At 41.1% G+C, this 23,388-nt stretch overlaps 1 long non-coding RNA gene across 1 annotated transcript in view; it reads right to left on the minus strand.

Moving 5' to 3' along the window:
- The window catches only part of LOC143171970 (uncharacterized), a 47,553-nt gene extending 24,165 nt beyond the window's left edge, over positions 1–23,388 (minus strand). Inside the window, exons 1-2 of the long non-coding RNA XR_012997252.1 lie at positions 23,344–23,388; positions 21,847–22,027 (exon numbers count right to left, since the gene is read on the minus strand). This is a non-coding gene — a long non-coding RNA (uncharacterized LOC143171970). The remainder of the gene's footprint in view (positions 1–21,846; positions 22,028–23,343) is intronic.

Raw genomic sequence — 23,388 nt, forward strand, 5'->3', positions numbered from 1 at the left:
CAAATAGACAAATATGAGTGTGGAGTAGAAGAGTATTCAAATGCAATAGTCTTGAATATTTACTTTAATTAACAAAGTACTTGCAAAGCACTGGAGTGAGTACAGTACTAATAATCCTGTACCCAAGAAACACAGGAAACAGCTTCCAATAAACCCTTTGGGTCCATACTCTTGGTGTTTTAATAAGACTAATTTTTTCTAGAGAGTAGTCATATGGCTTCTCTAATTCCATTTAATAGGCTGTATACTGGAATTTAGAAGTACCTAAATATCTTTTAAAAACACCCCAAAGCTGTGTCATGTCATTTTTCCTCAACAACTGTGCTTTCTAAGCAAAGTTTGTAATTAATACTATGTATTTTCCTCAAAACTTCCAGTTCAACTGTGTTTTTGTGTGCAGTTTCTCTTATCTGCAACAGATCTGTGAACTGAACTGTTATTAGTGGATAGGTATACATCCTACCAAGATTAAGTGATTCTGCACCTATCAGCTAGCTTTTACATTCATCTCAATGTGTTTGTTCTCATAAGAGAAAACAAATCCAAGCATATACTCACATGAACATTTTTATGAATCTCAGAGTATTCAATATTTCCTACCAGTACTTTCTACTGCAACACAATTCCAAAACATCTATGTATTTAGGAAGTCTTTTGTAGTTTTTAATGAACTTTACTGCTTTGTTTACTGAACTGTGACCTCACTAATACAAGGCAATTATTCCACTTTCATCTATTTATGACTGTTGTGTGTACTAATTTAGACAGCTGCTTTAAAAATGCTCTTCCAGATCATGGTGGTAATTACTGTATTCCTAGTAACTATGGCATCAGTTTCTCAAGGTACATTCAAACAAATACAAATTTGAATGTATATGCATTTTTTCCAGCACAGGTACTTTTTTCAGTTGTTAATAAAAGGACACAGCTATACTTGTCAGTCATTATAAGTGAATAAACTTATTAATGCACACTATTTTCTTACAATTTTGTTTTCAGGTAAAAAGATCAAAGTGAACATACAATGGCAGACCTGAATATGTACAACCTTGTCTTGGGTTACTCTAGCTGTGATGTTATCACTGTAATAAGATACCTCTGCATGCTAGATACCACTGCTACTTGAAAACTGAACTAGCAAACACTCAGGTATTCTACATCTGGAAGGTCATGCTGAATAAGGAATAAAAACACTGCTAGCATAAAGTTTTCTTCTGCACAGCTTTGACAAGAGGCGCTCAGTCCTTTTACTGGGGCAGGCCACATGGCCAAGACAAAGCCAAACATGAACCCTCTTTGTCATACAACATGCCTGTCACATGCTCAACATGCAGCCATGTCAAACACCAGATCTATGCATATATACATCATCCCCTGATCTCACACAAGTCCAGTGTGGTCTCCATTTCACAAATCTGGTAAGTACCTAAAGGGTTATTGTCACTCCTTACACATGTGCCCCTTAGACAGGGTGTGTCCAAAAAAGGGGGAAACCAGGTAGAGGACCACAGGAATTATACTGGTGGCCTTCCCCAAAACATAGATTTCTCATCCTGAACTAGCTAGAATTTTGTTTACACTTAGACAGTTAACTTCAGTAACTGTTTTGAAGTAATTATTCTGTAGAAAATAGAATAGAACACACCCCCAAGGGCTCCCTCCGAAATAAGCATGCTCTTTGATTTGGCTGAATTCCTTTCAAAAGAGTAAAATGAACTCCTCTGTGTGGGGAGCATTTCTTGTTGGGAGCTCTATTGTACTTAATACAACAAAGCTCTTGACCCTTTTTTAAACTTTTATTGACTTCTTCAGTACAATTGACTCTAAACCGCAAGCTATGATCAGCATCAATCCAGACCTGTATACAATGACATTATTTCATCAGTAGCTTGTGCAATCTCTTTTGGTTCAAGTTACGTTCACATCAATTTCAATGTGGTTTTGGTGGGGTTTTTTTTGACAGCAGAGATGAATAATTGTCACCCCCTGCTAGTTATTACCTGGAAAAACAAAAAAATCAGATTACTAGTGAAAACAGGAACAAGCAAGCATTATTTTAAAAAGGTAACAAACAGTTCGAATAAATTAGACTACTCTGACATAGCATTTCCTTTTTAAACAGCTGTTTGCTTTTTAAAGAAACAAATTCAGTTGCATTAGGGTATTTTTCAATGACCAACCAAACAGTATGATGCTTCACAGAGGAACTACGTATCACTAAAAACTCCATTTAAATCCCTCTTCCTCAGTGTTTTAGCATCAACTCAGTCTTTAGATGGCCATACATTTAAAAAAAAAAAACAAAACCACAAATATAACCTTGTCATTCAAAAGTATGAAGATATTAAGCTTTTACTTGTCATAATTATGCTGGGGAAAGCCTTCATAAAGAGACAATCCTACCAGCAAAACGGGTCTTCAATCTATTTTGAAGCAAGCTAAGACAGAAAAGGGCTATTTTGCCAGAATCACCCAAGGTAAAGATGAGGATATGTGTGTTTTCTTATGAACGCCCTTTTAAGAACTGACAGACTAAGATTCTATTCCTTTTCTGTTGCTCCCAAATTAATTTCTCATATGAATTTTCTTTTGCAAACTTCATTAGCAGGATGGCACTCAAGTTTCACAGTTAAGTAATCTCATTGCACATTTGATTTATTTTCCAGTTATAGTAATAACATTTCATTAGAAAACATTCTTAAAACTAATCAAACAATTAGAAAAAATAAAATCTTACAAAGCAGAAGCAGCATTTCATGAATCTCATAAACATATATATTAAAAAATGACTAGAGAGAAATATCTTAAAGATGTCCAGTAGGTGAATTTTCAGAACTTACTTTATTCTAACATTGACTTACAATTATCACATGCATTAAAAGAAAGAACATCCATGTCTGTCGTGGTTTAACTTCAGTCAGCAACTGAGCACCACACAGCCGCTCGCACACTCCCCACACCCCCGGTGGGATGGGGGAGAGAATTGGAAGAGCACAAGTGAGAAAAACTCGTGGGTTGAGATAAAAACAGTTTAATAATTGAAATAAAATGATAATAATAATACGATACTAATAATAATAATACACAAAGCAAATGATGCACAGTGCAATTGCTCACCACCCACCGACCGATGCCCAGCCAGTCCCCGAGCAGCGGCCCCCCCGGCCAGCTTTCCCCAGTTTATGTACTGAGCATGACGTCACATGGTATGGAACGTCCCTTTGGCCAGTTTGGCTGTGCCCCTCTCCTAGCTTCTTGTGCACCTCCAGCCTTCTCAGTCGGTAGAGCATGGGAAACTAAAAAGTCCTTGGCTAGTGTAAGCAGTACCTAGCAACAACTAAAACATCGGTGCGTTATCAACTTTGTTCTCATCCTAAATCCAAAACACAGCATTGTACCAGCTACTAGGAAGGAAATTAACTCTATCCCTGCCGAAACCAGGACAATATCCACCCCTTATTCTATACCATCTGCGTCATGCTCAAGTCTCATATTTTCCAGTACATTTTCATTAATCACCACCCCCCTTTTTTTTAATATACACACACACACACACACACACAGATATCATTCCCTTAGTCTGTGGGCCATCCCTCTAAAATGTTCGGTGAGTTCATCTAGTCCATGACTTCGGGCTCCATCTGTCATAATAATCTTCCAGGGCAGGAAAAATGGAGATGGTATGTGGTGTTGGATTGTTTCATGTTGAAGTCAGTTCTGGTACCATCATCACTGTGCTTTGCTCGGTTTCACTGAAGTTATTCTTCATCAGTCTGGGTGATTCGTATTGTAATAACATTAGTATGGCATATAACATTATTAGTATTATTAGTATAACTATTATAACTATAATTAGTACTTAACATCACATAATTCAGATCATTGGCTATTCTCACCCAAAATCAAATCCCCTTGAGGTACATATTGGACTTCCCCATCCTTCCGTATTATCCACCAAGTGCACCCAGGCCCTTGAGCAAAAGCAATCCCACGGATGGGTTTGCCTCTGCCCGAGGCAGGAATAACCCAGACTGTTTTCCCCAATGTATTTTTTATGTGCACTACAGGGACTTTATTCCCATCTACAGTACGTAAAAGTTCTGACTGGGCAGGGCCTGCTTGATTGGCAGATCCCCTCGTGTTGACTAACCAGGTGGCCTTTGCTAAATGTGTATCCCAATGTTTGAACGTCCCGCCACTCATTGCTCTCAGCGTAGTCTTTAACAGTCCATTGTATCGTTCAATTTTCCCAGAGGCTGGTGCATGACAGGGGATGTGATACACCCACTCAATGCCGTGCTCTTTGGCCCAGGGGTCTATGAGGTTGTTTCGGAAATGAGTCCCATTGCCTGACTCAATTCTTTCTGGGGTGCCATGTCGCCATAGGACTTGCTTTTCCAGGCCCAGGATAGTGTTCCGGGCGGTGGCATGGGGCACGGGATATGTTTCCAGCCATCCGGTGGTTGCCTCCACCATTGTAAGCACATGGCGCTTGCCTTGGCGGGTTTGTGGGAGTGTGATATAACCGATCTGCCAGGCCTCCCCATATTTATATTTCAGCCATCGTCCTCCATACCAGAGAGGCTTTAATCACTTGGCTTGCTTGATTGCAGCGCATGTTTCGCATTCATGGATAACCTGTGCAATAGTGTCCATGGTCAAGTCCACCCCTCGATCACGAGCCCATCTGTATGTTGCATCTCTTCCTTGGTGACCTGAGGTGTCATGGGCCCACCGAGCTATAAATAATTCACCCTTATGTTGCCAGTCCAGATCCACCTGAGCCACTTCAATCTTAGCAGCCTGATCCACCTGCTGGTTGTTTTGATGTTCTTCAGTGGCCCGACTCTTGGGTACGGGAGCATCTACGTGACGGACTTTTACAACCAGGTTCTCCACCCGGGCAGCAATATCTTGCCACAATGCGGCAGGCCCAGATGGGTTTGCCTCTGTGCTGCCAGTTGCTCTGCTTCCATTGCTGCAACCACCCCCACAGGGCATTTGCCACCATCCATGAGTCAGTCGAGAGATAGAGCACTGGCCACTTTTCTCGGTCAGCAATGTCTAAAGCCAGCTGGATGGCCTTTACTTCTGCAAATGGGCTCGATTCACCTTCTCCTTCAGCAGTTTCTACAACTTGTCGCATGGGACTCCATACAGCAGCCTTCCACCTCCGATGCTTTCCCACAAGACGACAGGACCCATCAGTGAACAGGGCATATTGCTTCTCATTTTCTGGTAGTTCATTATACAGTGGGGCCTCCTCAGCACGCGTCACCTCCTCCTCTGGCGATATTCCAAAATCTTTGCCCTCTGGCCAATCTATTCGAGCCCGTTGTGTGATTAGTGTGACCCACTTACTCCATGTAGCATCAGTTGCATGATGTGGACAGGGGACCCTCCCTCTGAACATCCAGCCTAGCACCGGCAGTCAGGGTGCCAGGAGGAGCTGTGCTTCAGTGCCGATCACTTCTGAAGCAGCTCGAACCCCTTCATATGCTGCTAATATCTCTTTTTCAGTTGGAGTATAGCGGGCCTCGGATCCTCTGTATCCCCGACTCCAAAACCCTAGGGGTCGACCTCGAGTCTCCCCTGGTGCTTTCTGCCAGAGGTTCCAGGTAGGGCCATTCTCCCCGGCTGCGGTGTAGAGCACATTTTTTACATCCTGTCCTGCCCGGACTGGCCCCAGGGCTACTGCATGAACTGTCTCCTCTTTAATTTGTTCAAAAGCTTGTCGTTGCTCAGGGCCCCATTTGAAATCGTTCTTCTTTCGGGTGACTTGATAGAGAGGGTTTACAATCAGACTGTAATTTGGAATATGCATTCTCCAAAAACCCACGACGCCTAAGAAAGCTTGTGTTTCCTTTTTGCTAGTTGGTGGAGACATGGCTGTTATTTTGTTGATCACATCCATTGGGATCTGACGACGTCCATCTTGCCATTTTACTCCTAAAAATTGCATCTCCTGTGCAGGTCCCTTGACCTTACTTGGTTTTATGGCAAAACCGGCCTTCAGCAGGATTTGGACTATTTCCTTCCCTTTCTCAAAAACTTCTCCTGCTGTGTTGCCCCACACAATGATGTCATCAATGCATTGCAGGTGTTCTGGAGCCTCACCCTGTTCCAGCGCAGTCTGGATCAGTCCATGGCAAATGGTGGGGCTGTGTTTCCACCCCTGGGGCAGTCAGTTCCAGGTGTACTGGACGCCCCTCCAAGTGAAAGCAAATTGTGGCCTGCACTCCGCTGCCAAAGGGATTGAGAAAAACGCATTAGCAATATCAATTGTGGCATACCACTTGGCTGCCTTTGACGCCAATTCGTACTGAAGTTCTAGCATGTCTGGCACAGCAGCACTCAGCGGTGGCATGACTTCATTTAGGCCACGATAGTCTACTGTTAGTCTCCACTCTCCATTAGACTTCTGCACTGGCCATATGGGACTGTTAAAGGGTGAGTGATTCTTGCTGATCACTCCTTGGCTCTCCAGTCGACAAATCAGCTCATGGATGGGAATCAAGGAGTCTCGGTTGCTGCGATATTGCCGCCGGTGCACCGTGGTGGTAGCGATTGGCACCTGTTGGTCTTCGACCTTCAGCAGTCCCACAACAGAGGGGTCCTCCGAGAGACCAGGCAAGGTGGACAGCTGTTTAATTTCTTCCGTCTCCACGAAATGGTCTCCGTGGTACAGTAACGGCTTCATTGCGAAACTTACATACCACACTATGGTCAAGGTCAATGTTCTAAAAACAAACCTCACAAGCGAGACATCACTAATCACTGCAGACCACAGCAAACTGCAAAAACCAACACCAATCTTTAACGTGTACAGCAGAAAAAAGGAGCACGATGCAGATTACACAAATCAATATTGAGAACAGGGAAACCAACATTGTGACCCACAACTATTAACAGATATAAATTCCTTAATACACTCCGGTTAATCTGTTATTATCTCAAACCCTTCGAGCCCCACGTTGGGCGCCAAAAAGGACTGTCGTGATTTAACCTCAGTTGGCAACTGAGCACCACGCAGCTGCTCGCTCACTCCCCACACCCCCGGTGGGATGGGGGAGAGAATTGGAAGAGCACAAGTGAGAAAAACTCGTGGGTTGAGATAAAAACAGTTTAATAATTGAAATAAAATGATAATAATAATAATATGATAATAATAATACACAAAGCAAGTGACGCACAGCGCAGTTGCTCACCACCCGCCAACCGATGCCCAGCCAGTCCCCGAGCAGCGGCCCCCCCGGCCAGCTTTCCCCAGTTTATGTACTGAGCATGATGTCACATGGTATGGAATGTCCCTTTGGCCAGTTTGGCTGTGCCCCCTCCCAGCTTCTTGTGCACCTCCAGCCTTCCACTGAAACTGACCCAATTTCTTCTTCCATCCAAAAACCCATTTCAAAACACTGATGCATAAAATTCTTCCTATCTGCAAGCAGTTTCCATTTACCCATGCTGTAAAGCAATTACTGTGGCACCACACAGCAATACTTTTTATTACCTACTTTTCTGGAGTTTACATCAATGTTTTGATGGTATATTCTTCTCACTACATTCCAGTTAAAAAAATATTTAAAAATAATCAGCAATTGTTAGCTGATTTGTTATAACCTAAACTATGGACTGTGAATCTGGTCATGTCTTAAGAACATTTACATTATATTTTGTATTATTTCTTCACTGAGTTCAAGATTAAGAAAACATTTAGAACAGAGGAAACGGAAATGATTGGAATATGAGTACAATGGGTTTGGCCTATAAAGAGAGACATACATCTGAAATCCTGGTCCTGTTCAATGAATGCAAATTGAGGATGCAGGGTTGTACAGTGTGCTGGTTTTGGCTGGGACAGAGTTAATTTTCTTCATAGTAGCTAATATGGGGCTATGTTCTAGATTTATGCTGAAAAACAGGGTTGATAATACAGGGATGTTTTAGTTACTGCTGAGCAGGGCTTACACAGAGTCAAGGCCTTTTCTGCTCCTCACACCACCCCACCAGCGAGTAGGCTGGGGGTGCACAAGAAGGTGGGAGGGGACACAGCTGGGACAGCTGACCCCAACTGACCAAAGGGATATTCCACACCATATGACATCATGCTCAGCATATAAAGCTGGGGGAAGAAGGAAGGGGGGGAACGTTTTGTCTGCCCAAGTAACCATTACACATGATGGAGCTCTGCTTTTCTGGAGATGGCTGAACACTTGCCTGCCGATGGGAAGTAGTGAATGAATTTCCTTGTTTTGCTTTGCTTGTGTGTGCGGCTTTTGCTTTACCTATTAAACTGTCTTTATCTCAACCCACACGTTTTTTCAGTTTTACCCTTCCAATTCTCTCCCCCACCCAACTGAGGGGGAGCGAACGAGCAGCTGTATGGTTCTTAGTTGCTGGCTGGGGTTAAGCCACAACATACAGAAACTAGATCCTCAGACAGCTGATGTCAAACATCAAAAAGCTTATTAAATGAAGGTAAACCTAACTGTTTACATTTGTATTCACTTGTTTCTATACATATCTATAAACAATTGTATTGTGTACTTTAGGAATCCTATCATAGTTGCACAGCGCATTTGACAATGTTATCCAAGATCTCCGGGGTAGAAGTATCACTGGATGAGCATCATTAACCCAGGTAAATTCCCAGGGGTAGTGTAGAATAGCAGTGACTGATTCCCAAGAGAGTTTGTTACATATATCATAATGTAACGAGTCTGATATCTCTCTTCACCCAAGAGAGTCCCACATGGTCCAGTATACAAAGGTTCAGACCCAAATTCACAGGATTACTCCAAGCCTGTTCCTCTATCTTTAGAATTCAAAGCAGCAATAAAATAATCCAGTCAATGATTAAGAAACTTAGCCCACAATTAGTTTCAAGCAGTCATGGAGACTGCATTAATATAGGTGGTCTTCACACACTCCTTAGATAAGTAGTATCATAAGTATATTCAAATACTAGAATTAACGCTGAGTTTTGATTGGGGTTTTTCTTTGAAAAAAAATTGATTTTTTTTTTTTTTTTAAAGAAAAATGTAGAAATTAACTGCTTGCATAAACATTTACTTGCCACTCAATGTTCTTGCAACAGGGGAGCAGTTTAGGCTGGTAATGGAATATCAAGTATATAAACTGAAAGATCTTGCATGCAAAGAACAGTTTAAGTGCACCCCTAACCTCTCCACACACCATAATAATCTGTTTTTAAATGGATCAAAGAGTAGCTGAGAGCAATAGAAAATAACTCATCAACTTTTATTGATTTTTTGAAGCATGATACAGTTGAGCAATTCCACAATTCCCATATGATTTTCTGGAAACACACTTACTGCAAGGATCATTGACAACTGGGAACTTTAAACACTATTTCCACTCTTCAGAAATAGTGGAAGACATTTGCCCTACATCTGTTAAAATACAGATTTTTTTTTTTTAAGTCCTTTCCATAAATATTTACAGATTCCTACTGTGTCATTAGCATATTTATCTGACCTGCATATTAAACAGGGTATTTAAAACGTTACTTAGCTGCTGAGAAAGTAGATATTGATGAACTGGGAAGCTGTTATATAACCCAACATAAGATTATCTTAATAAACCTAACAGGATACACAGATATTCAAGCCTATGCAAAAGATTCCATCCAACATTAATTCTGAAAAGAAATTAGTTCATGGAGAAGCTTTTCTTCACTGAAAGAAAATTAGTATATACCATAAAGAATCTTTGCATATCGCACAAAGTCATTCTTAACATGATTCACCACCTCTAGTATGCGACTCATACCAAGACAGGCAGATTTTCATAGGCCCAGTGCTGGTTGAGCCCTTGCTGAAATTGGTGTACAGTTGTTCTTCCAAGTCTGGAGCTACCAAAACTTTCTCATTTAGCTACACAATAGCAGCTTCAGTATCCGTGCTGGTATGCTGGATTGGAATAACATACTCACCTCTAAGACAGCATCACCACAATATTTTTAGAATTAATTACGTATTTATTTTTACAGCTCGCATTAGTGCCTTTAAAAGTAGAAAGGTATCAAATTATACTAATCAGCTTCCAGTAAGCATAAGTCATACTGCAAAAGACATCTGTGATAATTATTTGCATGTACTAAAGAGATGCTGCCAATTTAAAGATTAAAATAGAGGTTTGCTGGAGATTTAAGAAACAATTTTATAAATGCATAATATTTTGTACATAAACTTATCTTGTGTTCTCATTCACACTGTAACAGAAGTATTATGCAATAACAGAAAGAGAAACCAAAGAGAAACAGTGCAACTGCCCAGCAGCGCTCCCCTCTTAAGGAAAGGAAGCAAAGGCATGGTGGAAGCAGATGCCCAATTCCTTTTTTTCCTTCAGTTTTCATTACTCTCCAATGGCTTCGTTAGACAGGCAAAGAAGTTTTAAAAGACTAATCACAGTCACATGGCTGATTTCTCAGCTCCTCCTAGCCTGCAGGAAAGCCATGTGCCTTATTCCTCCAACTCATTTTTGTCATTTAGCTGAAATACAGGGACTGGGGTGCCGAGTAAACGACAACCCCAGTGTTAGGTATTTGTATCGGGTTTGCGTGGCAAAGTTTTGGTAGCAGGGAGGCTACAGGGGTGGCTTCTGTCAGAAGCTGCTAGAAGCTTCCCCTATGTCCGATAGAGCCAATGCCAGACGGCTCCAAGACAGACCCACCACTGGCCAAGGCCGAACCAATCAGCAACGGTGGAAGTGCCTCTGTGATAACATATTTAAGAAGGGGGAAAAACTGCTGCACAACAGCAACTGCAGCAGCTGGAAGAGAGTGAGAATGTGAGAGAGACAACCCTGCAGACACCAAGGTCAGTGAAGAAGGAGGGGGAGGAGATGCTCCAGGCACCAGAGCAGAGATTCCCCTACAGCCTGTGGTGAAGACCATGGTGAAGCAGGCTGTGCCCCTACAGCCCCTGGAGGTTAATGGTGGAGCAGATATGCACCTGCAGCCCGTGGAGGACCCCATGCCAGAGCAGGTGGATGCGCCTGAAGGAGGCTGTGACCCCATGGAGAGCCTGCACTGGAGCAGGCTCCTGGCAGGACCTGTGGACCCATGGACAGAGAGGAGCCCATGCTGGAGCAGGTTTGCTAGCAGGACTTGTGACCCCGCGGGGGACCCGTGCTGGAGCAGTCCTTTCCTGAAGGACTGCACGCCGCAAAAAGGACACACGGAAAGGACCCATGCTGGAGCAGTTCATGAAGAACAGCAGCCCATGGGAAGGACTCATGTTGGAGCAGCTTGTGGAGGACTGTCTCCTGTGGGAGGGACTCCATGCTGGAGCAGGGGAAGAGAGTGAGGAAGAAGGAGCAGCAGAGACAACATGTGATGAACTGACCACAACCCCCATTCCCCATCCCCCCTGTGCCGCTCTTTGGGAGGAGGTAGGAAAAATCAGGAGTGAAGTTGAGCCCAGGAAGAAGGGAGGGGTGGGGGGAAGGTGTTTTAAGATTTGGTTTTTATTTTCTCATTATCTTACTCTGATTTGATTGGTAATAAATTAATTTCCCCAAGTTGAGTCTGTTTTGCCTGTGATGGTAATTGGTGAGTGATCTCCCTGTCCTTATCACGACCCACAAGCCTTTTGTTAATATTTTTCTCCCCCTATCCAGCTGAGGAGGGGAGTGATAGAGCACCTGGCATCCAGCCAATGTCAACCCACTACAACCTTCCACACCACTGAGAAATATTCTCACAGAAGAGAACATTTAGTATGTCATATAAGTACTGTTTTCATTTAAGAGCATTAAAAAGAACAAATACAAATTATATACATATAACAAAATTTCCATTTTCAAATGCTTTCATGTTCAACATTAGTGTCAGATAAGACAACTGGTAAACAAGAAAACACCTAAGGAACCCTCTACAGGGTGTAGAATCTGCTTTGCAACCATGTATAAACATGTTGAGTACTTTGTTAAATTCCATCCTTGTAATTGAACATAATTAAAATCAGGTATTGAATGTCATTTTATGGGCAAGAGCTCTGTAGGAAGCCAAAATAAACAGTGACAAATAGGAGCAGAACTGAAGTTTACACATGGAAATTCAAATCAAGAACAGGAATATAAGTTTTATTACTCCTGAACCTGTCATTTCATTATTTAAGCAATAAGAACAGACCATAGTAACCTTACAAGCTTCATAAGAGAAGCAATTGTATAGTTTCAGTAAAATTAATTCACTATTTTAGTGAAAACAAAATAAACAAATAAACAAAAGCTGCAAATTAATATAAATCAAGTATCAGATATTGCAATAGTTATAATATTTTAAGTATCCAAAGAGAAGTAATGTATTTTTATTGCCGAAATGTTTTAAATACAAAGCTTTAGTTCCTCAAAATAGTTTGAACAGTACTTCCTCTGAAAGCAGCAGGAAAAAAAATGTAGAAGAAAAACTGTTATGCTGTATTTGAAACAATTTTGAGGTTGTATTCTGGTCTTGAGAATTATTTGTTCAGATAGCCTCTAAAACATAGTAGTAGAGCTAGAATGACAGGTACCATCTGTTTTCTTAGTTGAGTAGGCATTTAATCCTTTTAATCTTTTAAATATTTGTCCACAAATGGCTGACAGCTCTGTCTCCCTCACCTCATGTTATGGTCCTACTGGTTCTCAGAAGTCAGTCATAGGAACTATGACAAAAAGTCAAAAGCTGTCCACAGCACCAGTATTTCTCTACCTTTCTCAAAATGACTTATTGCCAAAATACGATGCTCAAGGGTAGGGTATTAACAGGGCAAAACATTTTGGGAGAGATGATACACAAAAAGCAGTAGTCTTTGGTCTGCTCACATTCTATTCTGGGCAGTTCCATTTCATCTAGATGACATGCTCTTGTTATCTGTACTAATAATGCAATTCCCCTTCATTTTCTTTCCCTCTGTTACTTCTAGCCTCTTTACAATGCTTGCTGATGTCAACATCAAAGTAACAATGACAGAAGTTACATAGAGAGAAAGAGATAAAGACAGGAAACATCCAATTCTCTATGGCATTTTGAGACTTAAAAGGCAATTTTAATTTATTATTCATGAAAGGACCAATAAATTAAGTAGGCAGGTACCTTATAAACTTCCCCACGTAGCTGAAATGATTGGAAAGTATTGATGTAAAACAACTATAAAGTACCAATGCAAATACTAGTCAGCAAAAACCATCAAGTCTCCTGAAATAAGTGAAATATAGATGTGTAATAAACAGTACGATCTACATACAAGGACATATATACACATATACAGATTGTATAGAGACTGGATGTCACCATCCAGAACTAAAGGAATGCATCAGACACTTCTAAATCCCAAGATGACTAACCTGCAAGTTACATACACAAGTGGCAAGAGGAGTGGGAACTCTCTCTACCAGCACTGCACAGAGAAGGAGTAGTCACAGCCTCAGTGTCGCTAGGCAAAAGTGTTCTGTAAAGGGACAGAAGAGGCAAGCTCAAGTTTGTGCTCCAATTTCCACAACAGAGCTAGTTACTTAAAATGCTGTTTCTACTGATAAAGCAACCTTACAAAAACTAATAGATTCAAACATCTTGTATTTGCCTTTAAGTTGCAAAGTCATTGTGAATTCCCAGAAGTTATTCTGCACTCTCATCTCAGTCTTTCTTGCCCCTACTTTGCACCAGTATAAAAGCTTGTGCTTCTTAAACCAAGTCAGTCTCATCCAAATTATGACCTGTCCAAACATTAATTTGTTTAAAAAAAACCAAGCAGCTCCCCAATGTAATTCTCCATTTGGCTACACAAAAACAAAGAACATAGCTCTGTTTAGGCAGCAGTGACACCTCTACATTGTACTGGTTTAACATGATAGCTAAACTTTAACATCTCAAGTATACTTCTAGATGCTGGAAAAGGAGTTCACAGTCCTTACTTTATTAAGCAAGACAAGTGTGATATTCACAAAACTGAATGCATTATAAAAAATGGCACCTTTAGCAAATAGCTTCTTACCACCTTCGTACCAAGAGCTCTGCAAACAGATTTTTCAATTTAGCAGTGAAAGAAAGATGGTCTAGCAAGGGCCAACTAAAAAAAATTTTCAATAGAAAATAAAACATTGGAAAATTTTTATTTCCATCTCAACATATGATCCTACCCCCAAAAACGCTTTATACAAACTTTATTAACCCCTTTTTAAAGTGTCAATAAATATTAATCAAATTCAGATCAGAAATGCTCTTTGAAAACCAAAAGTTTAAATACTTCACTGAACTACAATTTTAGTTTAGAACATGCAATACTTAAAATACGTACAGGAAAATAAGTTGTGTGAGCAATACCAGGGAAGGTTAATCTGCTGACAGACAGAACAGTTTCATTAACAGACTAGATTAAAGAATTAAAAACACCTATGTCAACATCCAAATCCACTGAGGGTGTGTGGTGGGTTGACCTTGGCTTGACACCAAGTGCCCACCAAAGCTACTCTATCACTCCCCCTCCTCAGCAGGACAGGGGAGAAAAAAAATATAACAAAAGGCTCGTGGGTTGAGATAAGGACAGGGAGAGATCACTCACCAATTACCATCACAGGCAAAACAGACTTGACTTGGGGAAAATTAATTTAATTTATTGCCAATCAAATCAGAGTAGGATAATGAGAAATAAAACCAAATTTTAAAAACACCTTCCCCCCACCCCTCCCTTCTTCCTGGGCTCAACTTCACTCCCAACTTCTCTACCTCCTCCCCTGTCCCCCCAAGCAGCACAGGGGAACATGGAATGGGGGTTGCAGTCAGTTCATCACACATTGTTTCTGCCACTCCTTCCTCCTCAGGGGGAGGACTCCTCACACACTTCCCCTGCTCCAGCATGGGGTCCCTCCCACGGGAGAAAGTTCTCCACAAACTTCTCCAACATGAGTCCTTCCCACAGGCTGCTGTTCTTCAAGAACTGCTCCAGCGTGGGTCCTTTCCATGGGGTCACAAGTCCTGCCAGCAAACCTGCTCCAGCATGGGCTCCTCTCCATGGGGTCACAGGTCCTTGTCAGGAGCCTGCTCCAGCACAGGCTTCCCATGGGGTCACAGCCTCCTTCGGGCATATCCACCTGCTCTGGCATGGGGTCCTCCACAGGCTGCAGGTGCATATCTGCTCCACCATTAACCTCCAGGGGCTGCAGGGGGACAGCCTGCCTCACCATGGTCTTCACCATGGGCTGCAGGGGAATCTCTGCTCTGGTGCCTGGAGCACCTCCTCCCCCTCCTTCTTCACTGACCTTGGTGCCTGCAGAGTTGTTTCTCTCACATATTCTCACTCCTCTCTTCCAGCTGCTGCAGTTGCTGTTGTGCAGCAGTTTTTTTCCCCCTTAAATATGTTATCACAGAGGCGCTACCACCGTCACTGATTGGCTCAGCCTTGGACAGCAGTGGGTCCATCTTGGAGCCGGCTGGCATTGGCTCTATCGGACATAGGGGAAGCTTCTAGCAGCTTCTGACAGAAGCCACCCCTGTAGCCCCCTGCTACTAAAACCTTGCCACGCAAACCCCATACAGGGTGAATTTATCATCACAAGAGCCAATTGCCAGGAAAAGGAAAGCTTGTATTAAAGCTTCCAGACAAATACAACTTCCTACAGAGAAGCCTAGGCTACAGAACTCCTTTCAGTAAGTCTATGCTATTTAACATAAAAATGGAATACACCTATTAAATAACAGTAAAATAGGATCGTGGAGCCAGCCGAGTACAAGCCATTATTCATCACCAACATCTCTTATCCAAAGAATCTAGTTTTTAAAAAAAAATCTATAGCTATGAACTGTATTTTTTCTTAACTGCCATTTCTTAATTTTCACAGAAGACAGAAATTTAAGCTATGGTCTACTACATTAGATTTCTATTACCAGCTGAGAGGTCAAAGAGAAACCAAATAACATTTTCTAAGATTTGCCATTTAGTTGCTACAGCCAGTAAAACTCCAGAGACTGGCATGAAAACAAGTCCAATACACACTAAGAATGGCAGCCTGTAAAAGTTATCAGTTTGAACTGGCTTCAAAAGAGCAAACTTCAGTTCTTCATGAAAACAAAATTTCTATGATTGTTTTTCAGCAAGTAAGAAAGAGGGGAGGGATGCATTATCTCTGTCACTATATGGTATTAGTGTGCTGGGCACCATCCAGAGGTAGAGGGGTACGTTTTTTTGTCTAAAAACCTTTGACTTACAGTATTTAAACATCATAAATTGAGCATGATATTATAGACATTGTGATTCTTCTCTTGAGACTGAGATATATACACACAGTAGACAGTAATGCTAAACACTGAAAACCATTAAGTAGTGATCAGGTATTTTGACTAGAAGTCATGACAATTTTAATCAAGCCCCTATTCGTACTATACAATTTTACTTAGAGTGATAAGCCTACCTATTTTCTCTGCATTTTTGCATGATTGACCTTAGAAAACAATCAACCTAATCAAAGCTAATAATTACTGGGATTAAAATTTTTCATTTTATTTGGACAATACTGGTATTGGTCATTCACTCTGAAAGAGGTAAGCACTATATGGAATAGCTAATAATACCTGACATGCAAATTACATCCAGGACTGATACCAAACAGTTATTTTCAGCCTACAAGGAATAGTAGGAATGATTGCCTAGTACATTCTCCTAGTTTCACCATAAACATTTTCCAGTGATTTCCCTTACACTTAATTACAGAATCCAATTGTGTAGGGCTTTTACATCACCCTTATGGATGAGTCAACGTTCCCCATGCAATGTGTCAACAGCCTAACAGAATTTTAGACTTTATTCTGGGAGCCAGGAATAAAAGCTAAGTTTGTAGACTCCCAGATTCTCTACTGAATCAGTCCTTTTAACTTTCTAACTTTTAAAATACATTTTTTGCTTTAAATGAGGTCAATCAGCAGACAGCAATAGGAAGAAGGTAGAACAAAGATTGCCCATTTTTGCATCGCTCTCTGTACCCAAAGCATTCCAAAGATATATGGACTAGTGAAACAAAATGAAAAATAAATTCAAGAAACAAGTTCCTCACCTGGCGAGAAAGGTTCCATACCAATGACCTGTACAGCCAAATTCAAGTCTGAGGAACTACCTTCCATATTCTAAATGCGCCTGTAGTTTTAATAGGATATAACCACAGAATGGCTGAGATTGGAAGGGACGTCTGGAGATCATGTAGACCAAACCTCCTGCTCAAAGCAGGGTCAACTAAAGCAGGCTGCTTAGGACATTGTCAAGTCAGGTTCCAAGTATCAACAAGGATGGAAAGTCCACACCACCCTCTAGGCAACCTGTCATCTATCAGGTTGGTCAAGCATGATTCCTCCTTCACTAATCAATGCCAGCTACTCCCAATAACCTTTCATGGCCTTTCAAGTACAGTTGAAGAGTCCTTGCAATGACATCAACCAGCTCCCTCAGCACTCATGGATGCACCCCATCAGGTCCTATGGACTATGGGTGCATGTCAGGTTTGTCTAAACATTTCCTTGTCTGATCCTCCTCCACCAAGGGTAAGTCTTCCTTTTTCCAGACTTTCCCTCTGGTCTCAGGGGTCGGGGTTCCTGAAGGCAAGTCTTATCAATAAAGACAGAGGTAAAGGCAGCATTGAGTACTTCAGCCTGTTCTGCATCCTTTGCCACCAGATCCTCTGCCCCATTCAGCAGAGGACTCACATTTTTCCTAGCCTTCCTTTTGCTGCTGATACACCTGTAGAAGCTCTTCTTGTCGCCCTTCACATCCCTCGCCAGATTCAACTCCAGGTAAGCTTTGGCTTTCCTAACCCCATCCCTGCATACTCAGACAGGGTCACTATAGTCCTCCTGGGTCACATGACCCTGCTCCCACCTCTTGTACATATCCATTTTATGTTTGGATTTTGTCAGGAGCTCCCTGTGCATCCATGCAGGACTCCTAGCACCTTCTCTTCATTTCCTCCTCATTCTTGGGCTTGGAGGAGATAACTTGAAAAAAATATACAACCAGCTCTCCTGAACCTCTCTTCTCTAACATACCCCACTTCTCATCTACTGTGTAACTTAAATAAGCCTATTAAACTGCTGAAATGTTTCTGCCAGAGACAGCTGTTGGATCTTCTGAGAAATCTCTTTATTAACACTATAAGTAACATCAGTTTTATTGAAAGGCAATTTGGACACAACGATCTTTGCCCTTTGCCACGTTAGTTGCATCAAAATGAATTATCAAGATAATCTGAAAGCAACTTTATTACTTTAGCACTTTCCTAACTCATTAGTAATCGAGTACTTATCATAATCTAAACCTCAAAGACATGGGTAAATTGAACAGATACAAGTATTATAAAAACATGACAGAAAGGCTTTTCAACTTTTTAAAATAGGTATTATTCTTCTGCTCCATCTGCTAAATATTTTTATTTATTTTATAACACTTAGCTTACTACTACACTAAACACTTTTTAAAGGACTGTGCCTCTCATCATCTTACACTGACACCTTACTGTGTCTAGTGAGGAAGACAAACTCAATTACAGCTTAGGAAACCTTATAGCTAAGGAATCATAAGCTACACATGTTGAAGTGATGCTAGCATGTTAGCATCAGGGGGAAAAAAGTCAGTCTCAACTGTAAAATATGGATTAAGTAGCATTTCACAAAAGTTAGATTTTTTTTTTATATAATAGATTAGAAAATTAAATTGAGTAATTCTCAAAGATTAATTTCCCTAGAAAAGTAAACCACTTCATGAAGATTAACCTATTATCTGGTCTGTTCATAGCACTTTGATGTATCCTTGTTTAATTTGCTGCTGCAAAAGCTAAAGGAAAGAAAGAGTAAGACCTTATTAATCAGTCTAGTTTACATATCAAGTGACAGAGTGACATCAACTATTTATTTTAACATAGGTGAATCTCTATAAGCTCAGCCAAAACAGAGCGTTCCAGTTGAAACTATGATCTTCCCAAACAAGTACCAGCTTTAGAGACAGATTTTTTTTAGTGCAATATGGAATAATAAGTATCATCAGAAGTGAGAGCAGTATTAACTTTTATTTAACAAAATTGAAAAATTAAATGCAAATCAATAAGATCTTAAAGCCAATAGTGTCTATTTGCAAAAAAAAAAAAGTATTTAGATGAGCATTTTTTGCACACCTTCAGGGTATATTGAAGAGAACTCTATCTCCACCTACTGTTAAGCCTCAGATATGTGTTAACACCAAAGCAAGTAAAAAGCCTCCCGAAAGTTGCATTTTGATTTCTTATTACAAACCATTTTGTGTTTCTCAGTAGCTCTCATAAGTGCTTCTGATGAGATATAGTTCTCATTAAATTTGCGAAACACCCACATGTTGCTACTTATGGATGCGTTAAGTTTTTGTATTGTTTCCTAACTGATAGAAAAAGGAAAACCTTAGTCTTGGAGACTGAGTTTTGTCCCAACTTAAAATATTAAGATCACCAAAAATTACCTGCTGCTCAAAATAAATATATAGCAGTCTGTATCTCCCTGCCCTAAACCACATATACAACAGATTATTTGCTGCCATTCAAGAGATTTATTGCACTTTACATAATACACAAAAGCAAATAAATCAAAAAGAACACCAAAATACAGAGAAAAGAAGGGTCTTCCACAATATACAACATCCAAAGCAAAATACAAGGAGGGCGAAGATGGGAAGGGAGATATGAGAGAAACATGTATATTAAAATGGAAGTTGATCTTTAAATACAGTAAATATTAGCGATTACCAGATGTAGAATGAAAGCATTTAGAAATATTTCTACTTTCTCAAGCTTAAAAACACAATCTCTGTATTGTTAGGAAAATCTCATTCCCTAACTATTGTACCAATTAATCTTTATAGTATGAAATTGTATGAAAGAGTGCGAGAGCTTACACTGTATACTGCATAGTCATGGTTAAGTAAGCATGACTAAAGGACCCCAGCTCATTACAAGGACAGCCCCCATCCTGAAGAATAAAGGATATCCCAGACTACCAAGATAACGCCAGCATCCTAGCCCCTCTAACACCTCTGTGAAACCCTCCCATTATCTGGCATCATAGATAAGTAACTGTAGCAAGACCGACTCCGGGGACATCTAGATCAAGAAACAAAACAGGTGGATGATGATGCCATAGAATTATAGTTGCTTTGCAAAACAGTAGTATGTGTGTGTTAAGTAGTGATTAGTCAAATCATACCTTTCAAGTATTCAGGTACAATATAAGAACCACGTGTAAAACTGCATTCGGGGTGCCTCAATTTGAATGGGACACCTCATGCACATGAATAAAAGAATAACTCTTGTAATTTTATACTTTGTGGTCTAGCCTCTCTCCTCTAGCCTCGGTCGGCATGGGCCAGTTGCGAAATTTTCGTGACAATACCCCGAAAAAGGACAGAATAGACCTACCTTTCTGTAGACCACTGTATGATTTATTCCCAGTGTTAAAGACAAAGATGTTAACAAAAGACTCTTAGTTTATATATTCTGTGTTTTAAGCTATTAATGTAACCAACTTATGCAGCTACTGTATTAAAGGTATTGATGGCAGCATGCTTAAAACTGATTTAGCTTAATTTGGTTTTAACTTAAATCACCTTTAAAACACTTCAAAATTTTATTCAGGAATTACAGACCTCAGGAACACAAAAGGATGTACAAAAGTGAATCACTTGCCCCCCTGAACAGTGTCACCATCAGACTGAACAGTAAAAAGAGAAAGCTATTTAAATATTTGAACAGAAAGCCTTTTCTCAAAGAAAATCTTTTATTTATTTATTACTTTTTTAAAAATCAGACCACACACACAGTGTGTTTATTATTATAAATAAACTTGCCTGCTTTAAACTTCTAAGTTGTTCTCTCTTCCAGACTGCCCAGGGCACCCTTTTTTAGGCTGAAATTTCTCAACACAAATAGTTTAACAGAACAGGAGCGTATACTGACTTATTATGGAGTTATTTATATCAGGAAAATAACGTCGTCACCGGTCTGGGACAATGAATAAAGCAGAGATGCTCATACAAGTAAAGTCAGGATACAGATTTAGATGTCAAGCATTCTGAAGATTTTTAAGGAGACTATTCTTGGAACTGTCCCCCATGTCTGTCATCCCCAAGAAGATCTAGTCAAATTATGCAATTAATATGTAATTTACAGTCTCTTTCCCTCCTCTACCCCTCCCCCACTCCAAAGTTACTTTCTGCTTGAAGCATAATAGGAAAAGGGAACCATCTGTGCAATATCCTTCCAAAATCACTGAAGTCTCAATACTCAATACTGCTACCAGAAGCTACCTGAACCGACTTTCCAAAAGAATTAGACATAATTACAGTGCATTAGCTGTTTTGCATTATTTGCCTAGGCACTGTATATGTGCAAATAAGTTTACTCTTAATAACAGAAAAGTAAGATTACCACACATTTACAGGAGAGAAAAAAAGCTACCAGAGTAGCTAAAGCATTACTTACAGTATAGCTTAACTTATTTATGCTTTCAACTTTCAGATCCAGTCAGTTTTTTCATCTCCCTCCTTCTATGATTATTTTTGTTATGTAAACACACAAAAATGAGATTGAATACAGGCTTCATTTCACAGCTACCAACACCACCAAAGAAAACAACTTGTTTAGTACCAGACAGTAAAGGTAGAATGAAAGAAATGATCAATTTTTCAAATATGAAAAATGTGAATGCAGCTGCTAGCAAATTACCTAGTGTTTAGAGAAGGGATTAAAATACTATTAACACTTATACAGTCAATGAAAAAAAGAGTAAGATAGTATTAGTACCTCCTATTTTCAGCCAAACTTGCACCTTCATCTACTTACTTTTCTTTACACAATCTTCTAAGAGAATTTCCTTTCTTCTTAGTTGCATGCACCCAGTTAACATCATCATCATCAACCAGATCCTTGTCATCCCCAGCTTCTGCTTCAAATTGCTGGGAAGTAGCTTTTGAAACTTCCTCACCAATCTTTCTCTTCCACTCAAAAGAAGCCATTTGGAGAACTAGAGAAAAACATATTTTCAATAGTTGGGTAGTTTAGTTTTTAAGTACATAGAAGAAAAAAAAAAAGGCAACTCACTCACCTTGATTCTACAACAATAACATGTAAGAGACTGCCACCCATCCACGCAAATTCTGCCTATCAGCTTCACTAGAGGTGTTCGTCAGGCAATTATAATTTTGAGCCTAGCTAGATGTCGTGGTTTAACCTCAGTCAGCAACTGAGCACCACGCAGCCGCTCGCTCACTCCCCCCACAATGGGATGAGGGAGAGAATCAGAAGGGTAAAAGTGAGAAAACTCGTGGGTTGAGATAAAGACAGTTTAACAGGTAAAGCAAAAGCCGCGCACGCAAGCAAAGCAAAACAAGGAATTCATTCACTACTTCCCATCGGCAGGCAGGTGTTCAGCCATCTCCAGGAAAGCAGGGCTCCATCACGCGTAACGGTTACTTGGGAAGACAAACGCCATCACTCCAAACGTCCCCCCCTTCCTCCTTCTTCCCCCAGCTTTATATACTGAGCATGACGTCACATGGTATGGAATATCCCTTTGGCCAGTTTGGGTCAGCTGTCCTGGCTGTGCCCCCTCCCAGCTTCTTGTGCACCTCCAGCCTTCTCAGTCAGTAGAGCATGGGAAGCTGACAAGTCCTTGGCTAGTGTAAACACTACCTAGCAACAACTAAAACATCGGTGTGTTATCAACATTGTTCTCACCCTAAATCCAAAACACAGCACTGTACCAGCTACTAGGAAGGAAATTAACTCTATCCCTGCCGAAACCAGGACACTAGAAGATATTCTGGAGCAGCAACACCCCGCACCACAAAAACAAACAAACGAAAGAAAACCACCACGGAGCTCTGACACACCAGAAAACCTCGTAATGTTGAAGCCAACACACCAGAAACCAGACAAAAGGAAAAAGGAAACGACTCGGTCCAAGGTGAGCAACGCATCACTGGGCATAGCCACTAGTCCAAACCACTACGAGCTGCAACGGCCACGCAGACCTCCTGCTGCACAGCCCTAAACGCCTTCGGCCCAGCCGCCTGCGGGGAAGCTTCCCCACACGGCTGCTCCTCGGCCAGCGAAGCACCCCCAGGACGGGCGTCTCCAGCAGGGCACGGCCCGCTACTCATCGCGGCCGGGAACAAGGCCCAGCGCAACCGACAGGGAGGCGGTAGGAAACAAGCAGCCACGTGGGCTGAGGGAGACCACATCCTGCGTCTGCGTCGGCCCCATCCCGCCCCAGCCTCCCTGCAGCCCCCCACAGACCGAGCCTTAAGCAGGGACCTACAGCAAGAGATCATTACCTACCGCTCTCCTCCGGGCACTTCTCTTCCGGCTAGAAGGCCCACGCGA

The sequence above is a fragment of the Aptenodytes patagonicus genome, chromosome W (assembly GCF_965638725.1).
Source record: "Aptenodytes patagonicus chromosome W, bAptPat1.pri.cur, whole genome shotgun sequence".
Lineage (NCBI taxonomy): Eukaryota > Metazoa > Chordata > Aves > Sphenisciformes > Spheniscidae > Aptenodytes > Aptenodytes patagonicus.